Source organism: Phyllopteryx taeniolatus, chromosome 8 (genome assembly GCF_024500385.1).
Source record: "Phyllopteryx taeniolatus isolate TA_2022b chromosome 8, UOR_Ptae_1.2, whole genome shotgun sequence".
NCBI lineage: Eukaryota > Metazoa > Chordata > Actinopteri > Syngnathiformes > Syngnathidae > Phyllopteryx > Phyllopteryx taeniolatus.
Window position 1 is genome coordinate 13,216,165 of NC_084509.1, and position 19,776 is coordinate 13,235,940.

A 19,776-nucleotide genomic window follows, 5' to 3' on the forward strand; every position below is an offset into this window, starting at 1 on the left:
TTGCAACATGCAACACTCAAAAGTACATTAAACCAGTGATTCCCAACCACTGTGTTATGAAACATCATCAGATACGCTGAGGAAAATGAGCAAATTTCACTTAACTGGTCCAAAAATTATTGTGTTCATGTTTATCTATCTATGACAGTGATGGAGAGTGACAGGCACAACAATTGCTGTAAATGCTCTTGACATGACAGAAGGTACAATTAACCTGTCTATCCACCTGTTGCCATTCATCCAACAGAATAATAGCTTTGTAAATCAACTGAGACCGGATCATCATTATTTCAGTCTATATAGTGTTTGTGACATTTTTGGTTGGTGATGTGCTGTGACATTTTTCTAATGTAAAATATGTGCCTTGGCAAAATAAAGGTTAGGAAACACTGCATAAAACAGTCACATCCTTGCCATACATCCATTATAATAAAAACAGCATGACTACACTAATACTATTAGACCGAATTTGTAGGCTTTACACGATCAGGATTTTTGGGGCCGATCACCGATCAGCGAGTTTAAAAAAACGATAACCGATCACCGATCCGATCAAAAAAATGGACCAATGTGTCTATTTAAATGACCACCGCAAACAATATCCATAATAACAAACACATTGTTCAATTAACAGCTTGAATAAGAATTGAGCATTATTGTAACGATCAGATTTTCGAACAAGCTTGTACAGTTATACCTAAAGATTCAAGTGTCCCGACTTACTAGTTTTTCGAACTATGAGCCGCAGTTTGGCTGTTTTTGTTTGTTTGTTTTGTTTAGCTTGGGAGCAAAAAAATAAGTTAAGAGTGCTGTGTGGTGGCAGTGAACTCAACTCACTTCACAACAATCAGCCGTTTATCACTTTGTGTCTTTAAAACAACCACATAGCTTTGCCTTAGGAAAGCCCGCTTAGCTTAATGCAAACAAACAATGAAAAACGCCATAGCTAACCAATAGGTATTATCAGTAACGGATATTTGAACAATATTTTGAGTTATTAACAAGGTCACGGAACAAATTAAAGTATCTCAAGACACCACTGTATTGCATCTCATCTGATTGTGTACCTAATGTTGTGGCCAGTCACATGTAAATGACATGTGTGACAAAGCATCTGTTTTGCCACACAACACAAAGAATTCTATTTGGAGCGGGATCATTTTCACTCATCTATTAGCATCATGAATTGTGTTTTGCATTTGAGCACGCACACATAGATACACACAAACTTACACACACCCACACATGCGCTTTTGCTCATTCCCAGCCTGTAAAACATGCACGTGCATATGCATTTTAATCACACAAAGACTTTCCATAGGCGTCCTCCTATCTGTCTGCGTGCTGCTGGGTACACAAAGAAAGGAGAAACTATCGGCGCGTTTTGTAATTACAGGAATTAACTGTATAACAAGGACAGTGTAATTACACCGCCTGTCTAATTGCTAGTATTACTGAGGGGAAACCACGCAGATACAATACAATTAGAGGTGCGTGTTTTTGTGTTTGTCTGTCTGTGTGATTATGCCTCTTTCTTGTCGAATTCAAGAAAAAAACATGGGCAAAAAAAGAGAGAAAAATGTGATGCTAATTGCATTAATGTTTTTTGCCGTGTGTGTGCGCGTGTGTGTGGCTGCGTGTGTGCGTGCATGTGTGTGTGATCCTACCGCAATAAGAGCACTGTGTGTTCCAGATAAGACATAATGGCTTTAATAGTCTAATAAGTTTGGTCGGGTCTGTTATGCTTGTGTCAATACAATGGCTGAGTTAAAGGGGCTCTTGAGGCTGTAAGGATTGATCGGCCGGCCCGGGAAAGGACACTTTGAGGCAAGACTACCTACATGTCGGCGCCGCATTTATTTGCAGTTTCTTCACAGTCAAAACTGGACTGTTCATGATATTGGCTTTCTATGTTCAAGTACTTTAAGACTTTCCCTTTAGGCAATAAGAAAATAAATAAAATCCACACATAAATTCATTTTGGAATGCATGTCAAGGCTGTTCAGTGACAAACGTGTAGGTTATATTTCTACTTATTTCTTTAAAACACAACACAAAGAACTCTTACTTAATAGCAGAAGTTAAAATCTAAATATTGTCTGATGAGTTTAGCAAAAATAAATAAATAAATAAAAAAATAGGGGTGGGACATTGATACATTAATTAAATTAATGACGAACAAATTTGTTGAAAAAAAAGAATGCATTTTAATGGCATTTTGTGTTCTAAACAATGTGGAACCTTTGTCAGTGCACGATTTCCTGGTATACCGATTACACTGACGCACATGTTAGAGCTCGGCTACCAAAATGGAGGAATTGGATGAAACAGCGTTGCTAGGACTGATGGGAGGCAAATTTCATAAAAACAAAAAAACAACTACTTTTCAGATGTCATGCAGAAACCATTTAAAGGCAATACTATTCTGAAAAGAAAATAAAATGTCCAAAAATGCCACTTTAACTTTAGGTCTGTTTGATTTTGATCAGGAATATTTTCTTTGCTAGAGTTATTATTCCTGTCTGTCAATTATTTCATTCAGTGGTCCAACAAAATCCTTTTCAATTAAACCGTGTTGCTTTTTGGGACAAATATTATATGATTAAATGTGTCAAGAGTAATTACATAGCCTCTAATTAATTAGATTGACTTTTTTACTCGAGTCTCACCCCTAATAAATATATACATTTATTCTTCTTCATCAACTCACAAAATTACGTTGATTCTCCAAGGTTGTCTGTTCTTTATTGAATTATATAATATACTGTAACAGCAATTGGAATAAAACATGCCTTCAGCAACATAATGTTGACTCTTCACCAATAAGAATTCACATAATAAAATAATAGTCATAAAGTGGACTTACAAGGTTGTTATATCACAGCGGCGATATGCCTGTCGCTCGCAAGAAGTTTGTGGGGTTTCATGCAAAAAATAAAACAGTGGTGCCTTGACTTAAATGTTTAATTCACTCTGTGACCACACTCGAATCCCAAATCATCCTTCCCCACTACAATGAATGGGAATGCCATTAATCCGCTCCAGCTGCACAAAAAACAGTTTAAAAAAAATAGTATGATACAGTATTGTACTTCATAAAAGCTTGAAGTAATAGCATAATAAAATAGAATACAAAGAATTCAACAGTTTTTGCATCGTGATTTCATGCTTCAATTTATATTTGCATTGAGCTCCGTCTGGTGGCTGCGCCTTGGCCACATGAGACAGTATACAGTAATACAGAGAGATACATAAAATATACGAAGAAACATTTCACAACAAAGTGACACTGTAAATTACTGTAAAACAGTAATATTAAGTAGTCATTTTTTCACAGAGGATAAAGAATATATGCCTGTGAGATTTGTTATATTGTCTGTCTAGGTGTGTTGTTGGACCTTTGCTTTCTTCTGACGTACCATTGTTGGCTGGCTTTTCAGTTACTGCTCATGGAGTCATTGGGCGGTCTACATGTCACTTATCTTTGAACCAGTTTACATGTGTATAGTAGGGGATGAACGACTAAAGATTTGTTGTAGCCGACCATAATGTGGTGAAAGTCGAGTTGAAGTTCATTAATCGATGACGGCATTGATATTTTATTAGCACATTACAGCAGTCCGCAACCTTTTTTGCGCCACAGACCCGTTTCACGTAAAGACATATTTCTACGGACCAGCATAGAAATAAATAAAAACAAATAGTTAGAGATGCAACTCATCATTACTCTAATTGTTGTTGCTGTAATTAGTGGCAGTTAGGCACCTGTTTTTCTTCAACAAATTGGTTGGTCTCATCTCTTGTTAAGCATTGTTGTGTTTCACTGTTTCTATTTCACTACTGCTTTTATTGTATTTGATGGTAGACTTGCTACAGGTCTTATTTTTGGTCAACGTATTTCCACACACTTGTAGCGTCCGTACGGGGCGTTTAATATACTGACGTCAGTGTCGGTTTAAGTGTCCCAAGTCCATTATAAATTGCCCGACTGGAAGACGAGTTGCCAAAAACATTATTTGGGACTTGTTACATCAAGCGCTAAAAGTCGATGTGGCGTAGTAAAGTTGATTAGTCAGCTAGTCGACTATTTGGTTCAATCCCTAGTTTCTAGCAGCACATATTGCCTGCCAATTAGATGATTTCATGACTAGATGCAGATAGACACAATGGTAAAGCATGTTTTTTGTCGATTTTTAAAGAAATTGGCTTTGTACTTTAATCTGTAGCTATAAAAACGAGGAAGTAGATAATGATTTTTGTTGAAAAAGTACATGTTTAATGGCAGTTCTGCCCATTAAAATCATTCTCCTTTGTTGTTATGGCATTGGTGTCATGTTAAATGTTGTCAGTATATTAAAATGTTAAAAGTTAGAATCCCACTATAATTTTTGTGTGTGGAAAAAGTGACACAGAATCAGCAACATGTTTTACAATTTAGACAGTATTATTGTTGTAGAACTAATTACCTTGAAATGAAAATAAAACCATTTGAAATATGAATATCTAACTACATGTGCTAAGCAAACGGATTTAAATAGGCTTCATGTTTGAAAAGTCAAAGATTTATTTATCGAAATTGCCACAAAATTATTACGTTGTAAAATAGTAGCTATTTTATTCCCAATTTCACAAAGACAGATTTAAAAGTAACACATTACACTAACATTTAACTTAAACCAAAGTTTAACATTAAACTCAGTTAGCTTTTCTCGACTCATTTGCTTTAAACTTTGAGATAATTTGTAAGAGAATTGTTTAACTGTTATTAGACTGTGAAATACTGTATATGACATTTTGGCAGTAATTTACCCAAAAATGCAACCTTTGTTATTTTCTACTGAAATTGAAAAATAGTTCCGATATAGCCCTTAACTTTGGTTTAACAATGTGCTAAATTCTTGTGAGGAAAAAAAAAAAGACTTTTTATTTTATTTTATTTTTTTTGGTTAGGGCCCATAGATCATAGCTAGCAGCTAACCACGCTGGTAAATACAATTCAACGTTTGTTTGTGTTAAATCAGTGTGCAGACAAGGGGGCGGGGCAGCACGGGGATGCTAGCCAATAAGAGACGACTCACTAATCTGAGACAGCAAGATTAAAGCTCGCACATTTACTCAATAGTGAAGCAATCTTGGCTTTGGCTGCAAGACTTTGACCATTAAAAATCACTTTCCTTGTAATTAAATCAAATATTCACACATTCTAAATAAGAAAAATAATATGTGAGCTCTGGGGTGAATACTAATATCATAAGTGTAGGCACAGAGGAATCTTGGGTCATTTGTAATGTTTCAAATGTAACAAATACACAATAAAAATGTTTTCTCATTATACTTCAAGTATTTATCTTTTTATCCCTGACTTCCAAAATGTGGAATTATCTCTTCCATTTACACAATCCGATGAAGTTGTATGTTAGGTTTTTTTTTTTGTTTTGTTTTTAAGTTACAAGTTAGGCCACACAATCACAGTGGTAGCCCGAATAAAAATGCAATTCTAATTTGGACATCAGCTTGAACATGTCTACCCACAATGCATTGGTCGAGTTTTAAGTGTGATGCATGACTTTAATTCTGTAAGCGGAATGTGGCCGGAGCGTGCATGAATGGAGGAGAAGAGCGATGAGGGGAAGGGACAAATGAGAAAGGTTCAAAGATCCAAGTGTGCATGTGTGTATGTTTGGAGGAGAGAGGGGCTGGGGGGGGTCGCATTCCTCCACACTCCCCCCTTGTCCGAGGGTTTTGGGATGGGCGAGACGCAGCCGAGGGTAGGAAGGAAGGAAGGAAGGAGTGCTGGAGAAAGAGAGGGGAGGGGCTGCTGTGGCTTTTGTCTGCTTCCCACGTTTCAAAGCCAGTCTTGAAAAATGAATAGACAGAGCAAAATCAATTGCATGACCTTCACAGAGGGAGAGAGGGAACGAGATTGAGAGAGCAGTGTGTGAGGAGGGTGTGTGGGCAAAAGAGGGAAGGAAGTGAGGGACGGAAGGAAGGAGGGAAGGAACGAAGTAAATGAAAAAGCTAATTTTAAAAGAAGCCAAAGTGTTCTTTCTGATTCAGCATGTCTTTTTTTTGTGGCTCTAATCAGTAGGGTTGGGCATCGTTTGAATTTGAGCGGGTCCAATTACGGTTCCTGTGTTCAGTTCCGGTTCCAAACGATTCACGATTCCGATTCTTTTAGGGGGTTGGGTCAAAAAAGTTTGCATGGTTTATATGAAGGGTGTCCAAATTATGAACATCCATTTTCTTAGCAGCCCGCAGCATAGCCTAAAATTTGACTCGAGGTTCTTTATAACCAGGTTCTTTTATATCAAACCTATGAATTAAAAGGCAATGTGTGTGCAATTAACCCAATTGACTTAATATTCATTAATTCATGTTTCAGCTTAAAGTTAAATATAGCATTGTTAAAATAGTTATTTTATTTTATTGTTTCACTCACCCAGTTGACTTCACTGACAGCATTGTTAAAATAGTTATTTTAGCAATACTATATAGCTGCCCCTGTATTCTGTTTCATCACCTCAAATGGTTTATATGTGCATGTTTGAACTTGACTTCTTGTTTTAAGCTTGTAGCCTTTTATTTTGAAGGGTACGCACCGGAACTCAGCATTTTGGCACGTAAACTAACTTCACACGGCACCGGTGATTGTTTTAGGTTTATTATTATTATTATTTTTAAATGGATGGAACCAAATGCTATAAAACGCTGATTCCTTTCCCTACACACCGCTGAGGCACAAGTTTAGTGTTTGTGATACTGTGAGACAACGTTTATGTGAATTTTGTCGCAATTCATTGTGATGTAAAGTTGTAAAGGTTTTAGCCCAATGTTAAGCTAATGTTAATGTTTTTTGTTTTTTTTCCTCATCGCCGCTCACATTGGTTTGAAGACTAAAATAAAGGCATAAAAATCATCAGTGCAAAAGTGCAAGCAACCGTTTACCTTGTTAGCTGTCTCAATGTTGGCATAGACGTATTTTATTGTTTCACTCACCCAATTGACTGAGAACTGACTTCACCGAAGCTCCGCGCGGTGTAGGCTGCGTTGCTTGAACGCGGCATGTTCCTCCTTGTGTCACAATCGGCAATGCCGTAAGGGCAGATCCCAAAAAATAGACTCCAGGTCAGAGGTCCGAACAATTTTAATTAAATGGCAGAGCATGTGATGGCGAGACATACGAAACTAAAGGAAAACAGATAACGCAGGGAGACACGACAAACGGTCCGTGTGGTATAATCTTATAGAGGCTAAATTTGGACAGCGGTCAGAACGGCAGCAAACACGGGGCAAAAACGAGTGAATATTCCGACGCCCACACACTGTCACGGTGCCCCCTAAAAAGGCTGATGATTACAATGCATGACAGGTTGCATGTCCACGACCACCCAGACACTGCAACACAAAGAAAAACAACTTGAAACACAGGGCCATGACACCTTGTGTACATTCTTCAGGTGCCCGATCAAATTGTTGTGTTGAAGCATTTAGATGACGTTCCTCACGACGTACTTCAGATGTGCACAGACTGCGAATAACTTACGAGTTGTTTGTCTGAGACACCGCAAAATAGTCACACACCTACGACGTGTTTTTTCACCGACAAGTTTGAAAAAAACTTTCTTGGCCGTCAGATAGTTACAGTACTGCGCCCGCCACAAGACATGTGACAAGGCTAAAAATAAACTAGCTTTTGGAATCATACGCGACGGCGACGCGGAGTTAAATGTCTTTTACGAAGTGCACTGTTCCTTACTTCCTGCTAAGGCATTACCAACAGATCACAGAGCAATTAATACAAACATAAGAGATCTGTACCATTTGTTAGCAGCCATTCTATTCCATTTAACATTAATATCAATATGCATTTAGAGCAATATTCTTAGAAAAATAGTGTATTACAACCGATAGAAAGAGAGATCAAGTGAAATTAACTCAGATATGTTATCCCTTATCTTAGATAGCATCGGGCATGAGTCCCCCCTCCCCACTATAAAAGAATTTGAGTGCCTTTGTTTGCGTCAGTGGTTATCTGACACACTTGCTAGTTACTTAGTTATAATTACTTGACCCATTTTTGCCACTGCAGCGTGCAGTTAGCTAGCTGGCTATGCCTACCCCCTGAAAATTCATCTTCGCTGGATGTCACAATTTACAAAACAGCTCAGTGTCTTTATTTAAATCCCCAAGCGTGGAAGTGACGCCGTAAACGAGACCGCTGCTCGTCCACCGGCCAAGAGGAGCCCCAAAAGCCTGTTAGCTTACAAGCTAGCTGGTGGATACCGCCGTTGATCGCAGCGTGGAAAGCCCCGCAACGACCCGCTGGGATGTACAGTATGAAATGCAACAACAAATTACACAACAAAGTTACCTGAATCTGCGTGTGTAAAAGCTAAATTTGATGTCTTTATTTACTGTTTCACTATGTCAGAATGACTGTTGTAAAAAAGATAATTTTTTGTGTGCAGTTTATATATTGATACTTAATTAAAGACAATCCCCAGTCTGTCATCATTAACCTGATGCATTGTAAATCCAGATTCAAAAGGTCTTAACTCATCATAAAGCGGTCAGGTTTCACATTACAAATGCGGCGCAACTCCGTGGTTAACAGGTGCAACATGGCAGCTGGAGAGCCCCATCCCATCTTTTACAAGGTATTGAACAATGACAAGTGGGCTCCGGCCTCAAGTGTTTTACTGTCTCTGTTAGTGAGGTCAAACACACCTCTCACCCACCGAGCGCGGCTGACATTGACTTTCACTCTGCTTACACTCGCTCTCCCTCCCTGCCGTCGTCCCCCCGCCCCCACCCTCGCCTCACTCCTGTCATACCCCCCTTCCCTCCCCTGCATCTGCCACCCCTCTAATTCACGGCGTTAAAAGCAGCCGGGGCTTTTAAGGCAAGTTAATTGCACTCAAATTATGTTCGACCGCGAAAAGTGCGAGGGAATGACGGCACAGAGACAGAGGGATGGAGGATGGAGAGAGAAGATAATTGTGCTGGAGGGGGACGCGGCCAATTAGGGTCACTCTTTCTTTATCTGTGCGTGTGTCGAGCTGATGAAACATCACAATTGGATGCGAGTAAACAACTTGGCGGGTGATGGGATTCGTGTTTTGAAAAGGGTGGGAGCGCTGAACTTGGAAGATAATGACAGATAAGAAGACAGTGGACGAAGGCAGTTGCAGTGACAGTTATCTGGTTCCCATGGCAACGGGTTAAGAAAGGTTGACCCTGTGGGGGAGGAGAAGATCACGCATGCCTCTGCGCAGGTGTGTGTGTGTGCCATTAGTCATGAACTTAACCGGGACTAAATTATGTATTAGACAGACGTATAATGAAAATCATTAAAATGAAAATTCTGTCTTTTCTCCCCACCGAGCACCAGGAAGACCCAGAGAATTGACCTGCGAGTCAGACCATAATTAACGTGTGCGACGGCTCCCTGTCCTGCTGTTTCTTATTCCCACAATGAAATTAAGCCTCACAGCAGAGTCCCAGCCGGCCTTTCAAACACCAGTGTGATGGAGAGCGACGAGCAATGATCACAGGAGCTCACACGTCAACGCTCACCACATTTAAGTCAAAGCTATTCTGGAAACTATTAAGTTTTAACTGTACTGCTAAATGTGAGTGCCACACTGAACATTTTGCAAACTGGCCAAACAATATAACAATAAAAAAATACCAGATCGTATTTGAATCATCCAAGAAGGAAAGGCTAACCTCTTTGTAAATACCACAATAACAGTAACTGAGACTGAGTAAGGTCTGTCAAGGTCAAACAGTGAACATGAAAAAAAAAAAAAGCTAGAGCACCATATTTGTGTTCATTAGTTAGCAGGCTACTTCCTGGTTCATACCGGATGACATACTGTATGAGATGTGTCAGAAATGTTCCAGGACTGGTGTCACAAAAGATGTATTTCAAATCCAAACTTCAAGTTTTCCCCTTCAAAGTAATCTCGGCGATGTGGCCGAATGCGACTGAAGTCGACCATCGAGAAAAAATTACAGTTGGCAACACTTCGCCGCACACCAAGCGTTTGAGCACTGTACATCTACTGGCAGGCTAAAATGGAGAAACTGTGACTGTATCGGGTTTTCATGCTCCACATACAGTATACTGGACTGTATTATTATTATTATTTTTTTAACCACAAAAACATGGTGCGATTGTCAAGAAGTGGAAACGAAAAAGAGAGTGTGTGGACATTGTGAGAGGCAATAATCGATCTCCCCATTCATGGACTGTAGACTGCATCCGTACATTTCGGCGACAGAGACCCTTCCCACTTTTCTCTATAGCCACGGGTACATATGAAATTATGAATGTTAACTATTATTGTAAAACATAATACACACTACATACAGTATTGGTACGGCTCAGCAGTGCCAAGCTGGCTGCTGGCTGGTTGGATGGTGAACATTGGTGGACAGCCATTTTCAGGTCTCTCCAGAGATGCACAACTGGGTTTAAGTCAGGGCTCTGGCTTGCCCATTCAAGAACAAGCCACTCCTTCGTTATTTTAGCTGTGTGCTTAGTGTCATTGTCTTGTTGGAAGGTGAACCTTCGGCCCAGTCTGAGGTCCTGAGCACTCGAGAGAAGGTTTGGTCGAATTCATCTTTTCCTCGATCGCAACCAGTCTCCCTGTCCCTGCAGCTGAAAAACACCCCCACAGCGAGATGCTGCCACCACCATGCTTCACTGTTGAGACTGTATTGGACAGGTGATGAGCAGTGCCTGGTTTTCTCCTCACATACCGCTTAGAATTAAGGCCAAAAAGTTCTATCTTGGTCTCATCAGATCAGAGAATCTTATTTCTCACCATCTTGGAGTCCTTCTCTGGCCACTGTGCTCTTAGGAAGCTTAAGTGCAGCAGAATGTTTTTTTGTAACCTTCGTCAGTCTGTGCCTTGCCACAATTGTGTCTCTGAGCTCTTCAGGCAGTTCCTTTGACCTCATGATTGTCATTTCCTCTGACATGCACTGTGAGCTGTAACGTCTTATATAGACAGGTGTGTGGCTTTCCTGCTCAACTCCAATCGGTATAATCAAACACAGCTGAACTCCAATGAAGGCGTAGAACCATTTTAAGGATGATCAGAAGAAAAAATGTCAACAATTCAGTTTTTTTCTGTCAATATGGGGTGCTATGTGTACATTAATGAGGGAAACAAATAACTTAAATGATTTGAGCAAATGTGCCGGGAGGAGACCCCAGGGACGACCCAGGACACGCTGGAGGGACTACGTCCTTCGGCTGGCCTGGGAACGCCTCGGGATCCCCTCGGAAGAGCTGGAGCAAGTGGCTGGGGAGAGGGAAGTCTGGGTGTCCCTGCTAAAGCTACTGCCCCTGCGACCCGACCTCGGATAAGCGGTAGAAAATGGATGGATGGATGGATTTTAGCAAATGGCTGCAATATAACAAAGAGTGAAAAATTTAAGGCGGTCTGAATACTTTCCGTACCCACTGTGAATATATATATATATATATATATATATATATAGAGAGAGAGAGAGAGAGAGAGAGAGAGAGAGAGATAAGACAGCAGGACCGTACCATTTTTTTCTTGTGAGGCAGAAAGATTGATTTCAGTGTGGCCCTAAAAAAGTGAATGGGTGTGTGACACAATGGCAATAAGCAAGAAAACTAAAAGGATAAAAATCTTTGTGTTTTACTTAAATGGCAATAAAAGCAAATACATTCATTAACAAAAATGTATAATTAATTTATATAATTAAGCAATATTTTGTTTGTCTATTAGAATATTAGCCTCCTGGTTCACAGGTTCACAGAATTATGAAAGACGATAGGGCTTCACCATTCAAAAAAAAAAAAAAAAAGATTAGCATGTCTGCCTCACAGTCGAGAGGTTCTGGGTTTGATGCTCGGGTTTGCATGTTCTCCCTGTGCTTGTGTGGGTTTTCTCCACTCTTCCCACATTCCCAAGACATGCCTTTTAGGTTCAATGAAAACTTTAAATTGTCAATGGCTGTGAATGGTTGTGTCGTCTATATATGTGCCATGTTTTTCATTTATTTAACAAGTTTAATTTGTTCTGTGACCAAGCTCGTAACTAAAATCATCTTTCCTTATTGAAATGAATGGAAATGCCATTAATCCGTTCCACCATCTCCCCCCCCCCCCCCCCCCCCCCCCCCAAAATATACTAATGTGTTGTCAAGCAGGAAAATAGCACTCTATAATATTGTACTTTATAAAATCATAGTGTAATAACATACTTAAAAACAAGATAAAAGAATTAAAGTTTGGGCATCATGATTTAAGGCTTCAATTCAATTAATTCTCCTGCTCCTTCTAGTGTGCCTGCCTTGGCAGTAAAATACAGTACATCCATCCATCCATTTTCCATACCGCTTATCCTCACTAGGGTCACGGGCGTGCTGGAGTCTATCCCAGCTGACTCTGGGCGAGAGGCAGAGTACACCCTGAACTGGTCGCCAGCCTATCGCAGGGCACACATAGACAAACAACCATTCGCACTCACATTCACACCTACGGACAATTTTTAGTCTTCAATTAAATATTTAATAATACTATAGAGACAAAGAAGACGAGAGTGGCTCTTCTTTGTTTGTCTGTACATTGGAACTTCTATTTAACGGACTAATAGTTCAAGGTTCCATTGTATTCACATTGTCAGTATTGTCCGTGACTCAGTAAGCTGCAATGATATTAGTCTTTCTTTTATTTCGCAGAGGATAAAGAATATATACCTGTAAGTACTGTGACATTATCTGTCTACATGTGTTGCTCCACCATTTGTGTTCAAAGATCCATTGTTTGAAGGGTTCTAAAACCATTGTTTGGTTTCAAATACACAAGGTGTAATTCTTTGTTTGATGTTTACTTTGAGAGTAAACTTCAACTGAGAGTGGCATTAAACAGCTTTACGGCTCTTATTTATGAAGAATTGTTCACTATGTGCCCAAGTGCTGCTTATTGTGAAGTGAGTTGAGTTGAGTTCACTGCCACCATACTGTGCTCTTACCTCAAGTCAGCGCTCGCAAGTCAAAGCAAAAAATCAATATCTCGAAAAACTCCTCTAAGTCTGGTCACTCATATCTCAAGGTACCACTGTATTAAATTTCTGCGTGGATTGAGGATATGATTTATCCACTTTTGTCATTATTGAGAGATTTTAAGACAGGTTTCATTTCGGACTAGTGAAATCATAATAACGTTCAAGCATGGAGGAGGTGGCTATCTATGAAAGTGTACAATTCGCTGCATATCCATATTAGGATTTGGATGGCGAGACACAAGTCACCTCATGTTGAAATTGTTTATCATCTAGTCATCATCAAACTAATTGAATCGTCGACCCACACGTGAAGTAGGAGTTCACACACAACCGCGCCACAGAAGGAACTTTGTTCCGAGTGAGATACCGACACTGCTGTGGGACCCTCTCTTCACATGTGCACATGATTGTGGAAACGCGCTAGCACGCACACACACATGCAGGCACGCACACACACACACACACACACACGCACACACACTCACAGCGTGTCCAGTGTTTTGGTTTCCTGGCCGCCCTATTGTATCCCGGCAGTCTTTAATAAATGGCCCTCTGTGTATTTGTGAGTGTGAGTTTAAACTCATCCATCAGACCCCCACCACATCCGCTGAAGTCCACCCCTCCGCCACTACCCACCCCCTGCCCCCCTACTTCCTAGCCTCATGTCACATCCAAGCGTTTCCTCTGCCATGTTGACACTAGTCAGCACTCCTGATCACCCGCCATCACCTTCACTCCTCCTGGGATCTGATGCATGACACACACACGTACGTGCGCACGCTGCACGTCTATGACTTTTTAGTTTGCTGTGATATGATGGCAGCGCCCCCAGACTGACTGTGAGCCCCCCACACCCCCTCCCTTCCAGGCACTGACTGGCTAGGCTGAAGGGTCCCAGCACCAGACCCCTTTCACAGCCCTGAATGGACTTGCCTTATTTATATTCACACAGGGGGCACCCCATCTCACAATGCCACTGTGGCTTTGTCCGGCAACTCTGTATTTATGTGTGTGTGTGTGTGTGTGTGTGTGTGAGAGACAGTGTGTTTTAGTCAGGGTGCTGTGTGTTCTGTGCATGAGAAATCATTGCCGTGTGTATTCCTGAGGTGTGTGTGCATCTATAACTCTAATGGAATGCCTCCCTCTTCTATTCACTGAACTCACATCACAAGCAGGCAGCTGGCCAATATATAAATGTGTGTGTGTGTGCGCGTGTCTGTGTATGTGTGTGTGTGTGTGTTCCACCACCCCCCTGTGTTCAGTTGTAACCCAGAGCAGCGCTTTCATTTTCCTGTCATAACGTGTATTGATTTTGTTCAGCCTTGCAGTCACACACACACACACACACACACACACACACACACACACGCCTGATGAGTCCTAAAATCATCCACACAGTCGAATACTCGTGTGCATTACGCCTGTACACACAACTACCCAGGTTCAGATAGGGAAGACTGTTCAAAAGCAGCCCTGTTGAAGAGAGATTAGTTCCCCACATACGGTCTTCACACACTCGCGAGTGTGTAGTATCCGATCCCCCCTCCTCCTTTAGTGCCCCCCACCCCCAACATAAAACAGTAAATACGGCTGATTGGTGAATTAATCTCGCACGTCACCGAGGGCCCCTCGTGCCCCGCACCAGCTTGGAAGAAAGTGATCACCACCACCTTGCGCAGTGTTTTCTCATTTTCCTCACCTTAGCCTTGCTGCATTTCTCATACCTATCTTCAACCTGCAACCACACACATTCCCTCCACCCTCCTCCTCGATGTATAGCACGCCGCCACCCCACCCCCACGCCCCCGCCCAACCCCACCAACCGCCTTCCTAACCACCTCCAACTCTATTTGTATTGTAATTGCCTCGGTAAACAGCACCACTTTGGCACCGAGCAGCTCTGATAGCTTGTGTTTGGGATGCATTAAGAGTGGCGAAGCAGACACTGTGTGTGTGTGTGTGTGTGTATGTGTGTGTGCATGCGTGCGTGCGCGTGCGTGCGAGTGTGGAAGATTGAGTGGCATCCTTCCTGTTGTGCTCTTCCAAATGCTCTGTTTTGTTATTTCTAAAGCAGGGGTGTCAAATGTACGGCCCGCGGGCCAGAACCGACCCATTACGTGGTTCAATCCGGCCCGCGTGCATTGTTCTTTATTTTGAAACTCATGCTTTTACTTTGACACAGGCACCGTAGAACTGGAAGTGGTGTGAGTCACGTGACGTGACATGCACGAAGCTGAGAGAGAGAAAAAAGATTGCCGTGGCTGGGCACGCCTCTTATGCATATGCAGTAAGAGTAAACTGCCTTGGTTCACCCACCAAAGCATTGCAGGCATTGACTAGCCTGACTCTCAAGTAAATCAGAACAAGTTAATGCACATTTCAAGTAAAACAAATATTTTACCTTGGAGTAGTCGGCCCATGGCAGCTGCATTGACACATTCCTTTACGACCGAAATCCAAAATCCACGCTATCCGGAGGGAACATTCGTTTGCTCTTCAGAGCTCTGGCCACCGGCTTCATTGGATATGTTTGGTTGAAGGGTACGTCTTTCGCTTGGAAGAGTGGTTTAGTGTTAATAAAGCAGCGGTCTCACATATAAGACGCAACAGTTTTGAGCTGGCTTCTGGAAGAATAGAAAAGTACCAGTCCATCCATTCATTTTTAAAAACTCTCTTTTCTGAGTCAGCATTCAGAACTTTAGAGCAAGCCATGGTGGTCGGCCGTGTCTGTGCTGAATCTTGACAGTCTGTGACTGCGGCGTATGTGAGAGAAAAACCGCTGCGTGACGATGCCCGGCATTTGAAGTTACCCGGTATTTGTGTTAAAATATAAGGAGTATAAGTAAAAAGTCGCCAGAAAAATAATTACTCAAGTACAGATACCTGAGAAATCTACTTAAGTACAGTAACAAAGTACTTTTACTTCATTACTTGACACCTCTGTGGAAATATGGTATGTACGTATGTGAAGATTAGACCTAAAAGGTTTTCAGCAGCAAGCATGGAGCCGTCCATTCATTTTAAAACAATATCAAACGCTCGATAGGCTCCGCAATGTCAAGCTGCTCCCACTTCGCGCTTTTGTCTTGGCTAATATAAAAAAAACAGCTCTGTTCTTCCTCCAAAGAGCACAAACCAAACTTATCATACAATAATTTCCTTGAAAAGCTATTTCATTTTTTTTTTTAATGCTATCTATTCCTTAGGTATTCGATGGTAATTTACAATGACAAAATGTGCTGAATCTTCAGGGATACTTGATGCCGCACAAGACTGATATTCACCCAGCCTGTTCTCATGAATACAGTTGGACTTTTGTACTCTTCCATAATGAAGAGAAAACCATTATTTTTACTTTTAGGATCATCTGAACTCCCAGACTGGTCGCTGGCCAAACGCAAGGGACGTACTGTATAGATAAACAAGCATTCACATTCACACCTGTGGACAATATACAACATGCAAACGTCACATAAGATGGCCTGACAAGATTAAAACTTGGAACCTATCAACTGTGAGGCAGATATACTAGCTACTAGTCCACCATGCTGCCCACCATATGCCAACATTTCAGTGCAGCGTGTCAGCAGCTTGCTCAACTTTAAACTTGAACAGCTGCATGTTCTTTATGACGCAAGACGATTTTTTTTTTTGCAGTATGTCACCTTGAGGGGGTTGTGCCCATGTAGTGGTTGCTTTAAAATTAGTCCAGTTTGAAAATAACATTGTGCTTTTCCCCCTAAGATTCCTTCCTAAATTGTCATGAATGTTGTTGGCTGTTCACCATGAATGTATTAGCTTTCGCCACTTTGTTTACATGTCTTGACTAGATGCAAACGGACAGTTTTGAAAAGAAAGACCCTTGAGAAATAAACTTCCTCCATTGATCCACACTTACATTGCACACAAGGTCTACAGAGCCTGTTCTTACGTATGCAACTTTTCTTGTCGATGAAATTGATTTTCAAAGTAGCATGGTGCACACAAATCCATCCATCCATCCATTTTCTGTACCGCTTATCCTCACAAGGGTCGCGGGCGTGCTGGAGCCTATCCCAGCTATCATCGGGCACACATAAACAAACAACCATACGCACTCACATTCACACCTAGGGGCAATTTAGAGACTTCAATTAACCTACCATGCATGTTTTTGGGATGTGGGAGGAAACCGGAGTACCTGGAGAAAACCCACGCAGGCACGGGGAGAACATGCAAACTCCACACAGGCGGGGCCGGGGGATTGAACTTCAGAACTGTGAGGCAGACGCTCTAACCAGTCGTTCAACGTGTTCAAAAGTGACTCGGGCAAATATAATATTTGAGTAATGAAGTAGAAATAGATGCGTTTTAAACAACATACTTGTTTAAAACGCATGTCCTGCAAGGTGTTTATCAAAGTGAAAATAAAAAAACAATTTAGTAGTTGTCCGTGGTATGACCACCAAAATTGTTTCGATACTGCACTGTGCAATGTGTTTTTTGTTTTGTTTTGTTTTGTTTTAATTAAAACCAGTTTCCCTTTTACAATTTGAGAATGATTGTACCCCAAAGCATTCACAGAGCATTGAAGGAGCAACTCAGTCTTTAAACCAGCAAAATACAAGTAAAAGTACTATGGCGGGTGAAAGTGACGGTACAGTGATGAATAGGTAAGAGTAATAATATACAAAGAACAAACAAAAAGACTAATAAACATAAAGTAGTAAAAATTGTTTGCAGCAAAGTACAAACTAATAACAACTAAATAGGAAGGAATGGAGCAAGGAGGAACACCACAAAATTCCCAGAACTTAGAGTGAGCAACATCCATTAAAGGAGCGATACAGAATGCAGCACAGAAATTGGCGAGGACAAAGGAAGCAAAGCGAACAATCTGGCGTCTTCCTGGTTTAGGGCAGAGTTTTAGACTGGGAGCTGATTACCAATAGTTGACAGGTGCTCACCTCCTCGTTTATTCCACCCAAACCAGTGAAAAGGAAAATCTGGGTACTGGCACGCTGGTAACAATATGATATCATAAGAGTAATATAATATATAATTTGTATAGGAGCATAACATTTGGTTTACATGTTACACCAGTTTCCCAACCCTTATTGAGCCAGGGGACATATTTTACATTAGAAAAATCTCATGGCACACCACCAAACTAAAATACGACTAAAACTATGTACAGTATATTGAAATAACGATGATCTCATCTCAATGAACTCGCAAATTGACTTACTCAGTATGAAATCTGCTCATGTTCTGCTCAAAGGCCATTATTCTATTGTATAAATGGCAATAGATGGCTACAGAGGTTAAAAGTACCTTCTGCCATCTAGTGGAAGATCATTGTTCTACCTCTCACTATATGTTGCTGGCATAGATAGAGGAACAAAGATACATTATTTGTTGTAAATTAATAATGTTTGTACCAATTAAGTGAAGTTGGACACTGTGGTTGGAAATCACTGGTCTAGACAGAAAAAGTCTCAAAAACGCATGCCCAAAAACACACAGGAAATCTGCCATATTCATTTAAACAGCAACCAATTTAGGGTAATTAAATCATTTCCAGGGTCCTCAAAAAAAGTCTCATCCTAAATATTCTGTCCGATTACTACTAAATCTAAACCACGTCTATTAGACAGATGGGGGAGACTCTGCAGTGGTGCCTTGAGATACGAGTGCCCTGACTTGATTTTCTTCAAGATACGAGCTGTCAATTTTTTCGTCCTGAAATATGAGCAAAATTTAAGACACAAGTGTGCTTCAGACCCCCACGACTAGATCACGACAGCACACTTCACGACATCCAGCTACCATCAATTCACATTGGTTTACTTGCAGTGGAATGTCAATAATAAAGGAAGAACAAGTAAGGACAATTCATTAGGTACAGTCGTGATTTGTTCATATTTTCCATGTTTGCAGGTTACGTGGAGAGCAAATGTTATTACTGTGTTTTTTCATACAATACAATTATGTTGAGTGCAACCTTTATGGAAAATGTGTTCAAAAAAAGAATTTGGGGTGCTTTGAGGGGCTGGAACAGATTAATTGCATTTCTCTTCATTTCAATGGGGAAAGATGATCTGTCATGTGAGTATTTTGAGGTAGGATTGTGGTCACTGAACAAATTAAAATCATATTTCCAGGCACCACTGTATTGCGAAAAAACGTTTTTAATATTGCATGTGGGCGGAGCCTGGTATCAAATGTGGACAACTTGCCATTAAATATGAAACTTTAACAACTTCACAAAGTCAGATCTTGATCAACTGTGTGTTTAATGATGATTCCGCCCTGGAAAGATTCATATGTATGTACTTTATGTATCTGTCGATGCAATTACTCACGTCTTCAAACTTTACATACAGGGTGTCTTTGGCTTACGATGCTCCCAACATACGGCAATTTGAGGTTGTGAACTGTGGGCAAGGAACTAGTAGCCTATGTGCAGTGACGTAAGAATGCGTGTGGTCATGCAGTACAAGAAGGCATGCGTACGTAACACCATAAATACCTTTTTTTTTTTTCATTCCGTTGTTTTTAAATTTATGGCCTTGGAGTGTTTTTCAATTCTAATTATTCTACTGTGTCTGCGTTAATGTACGTTAGCGATCAACTACGACCTATTTCATTGTAAACCGATCCTCTATATACTCGCATCGTGTCCTTTGTTTGACATACCTCCCAATATTATATGGGTGTGTGAGGGTCCATTCAACCATGTCAG

The 19,776-nt window shown here is 40.9% G+C and overlaps 1 protein-coding gene across 2 annotated transcripts in view; it reads left to right on the forward strand.

The window, feature by feature from the left end:
* The window catches only part of npas1 (neuronal PAS domain protein 1), a 70,159-nt gene that overhangs the window by 21,458 nt on the left and 28,925 nt on the right, over window positions 1-19,776 (forward strand). The gene's annotated exons all lie outside the window — the stretch shown is intronic.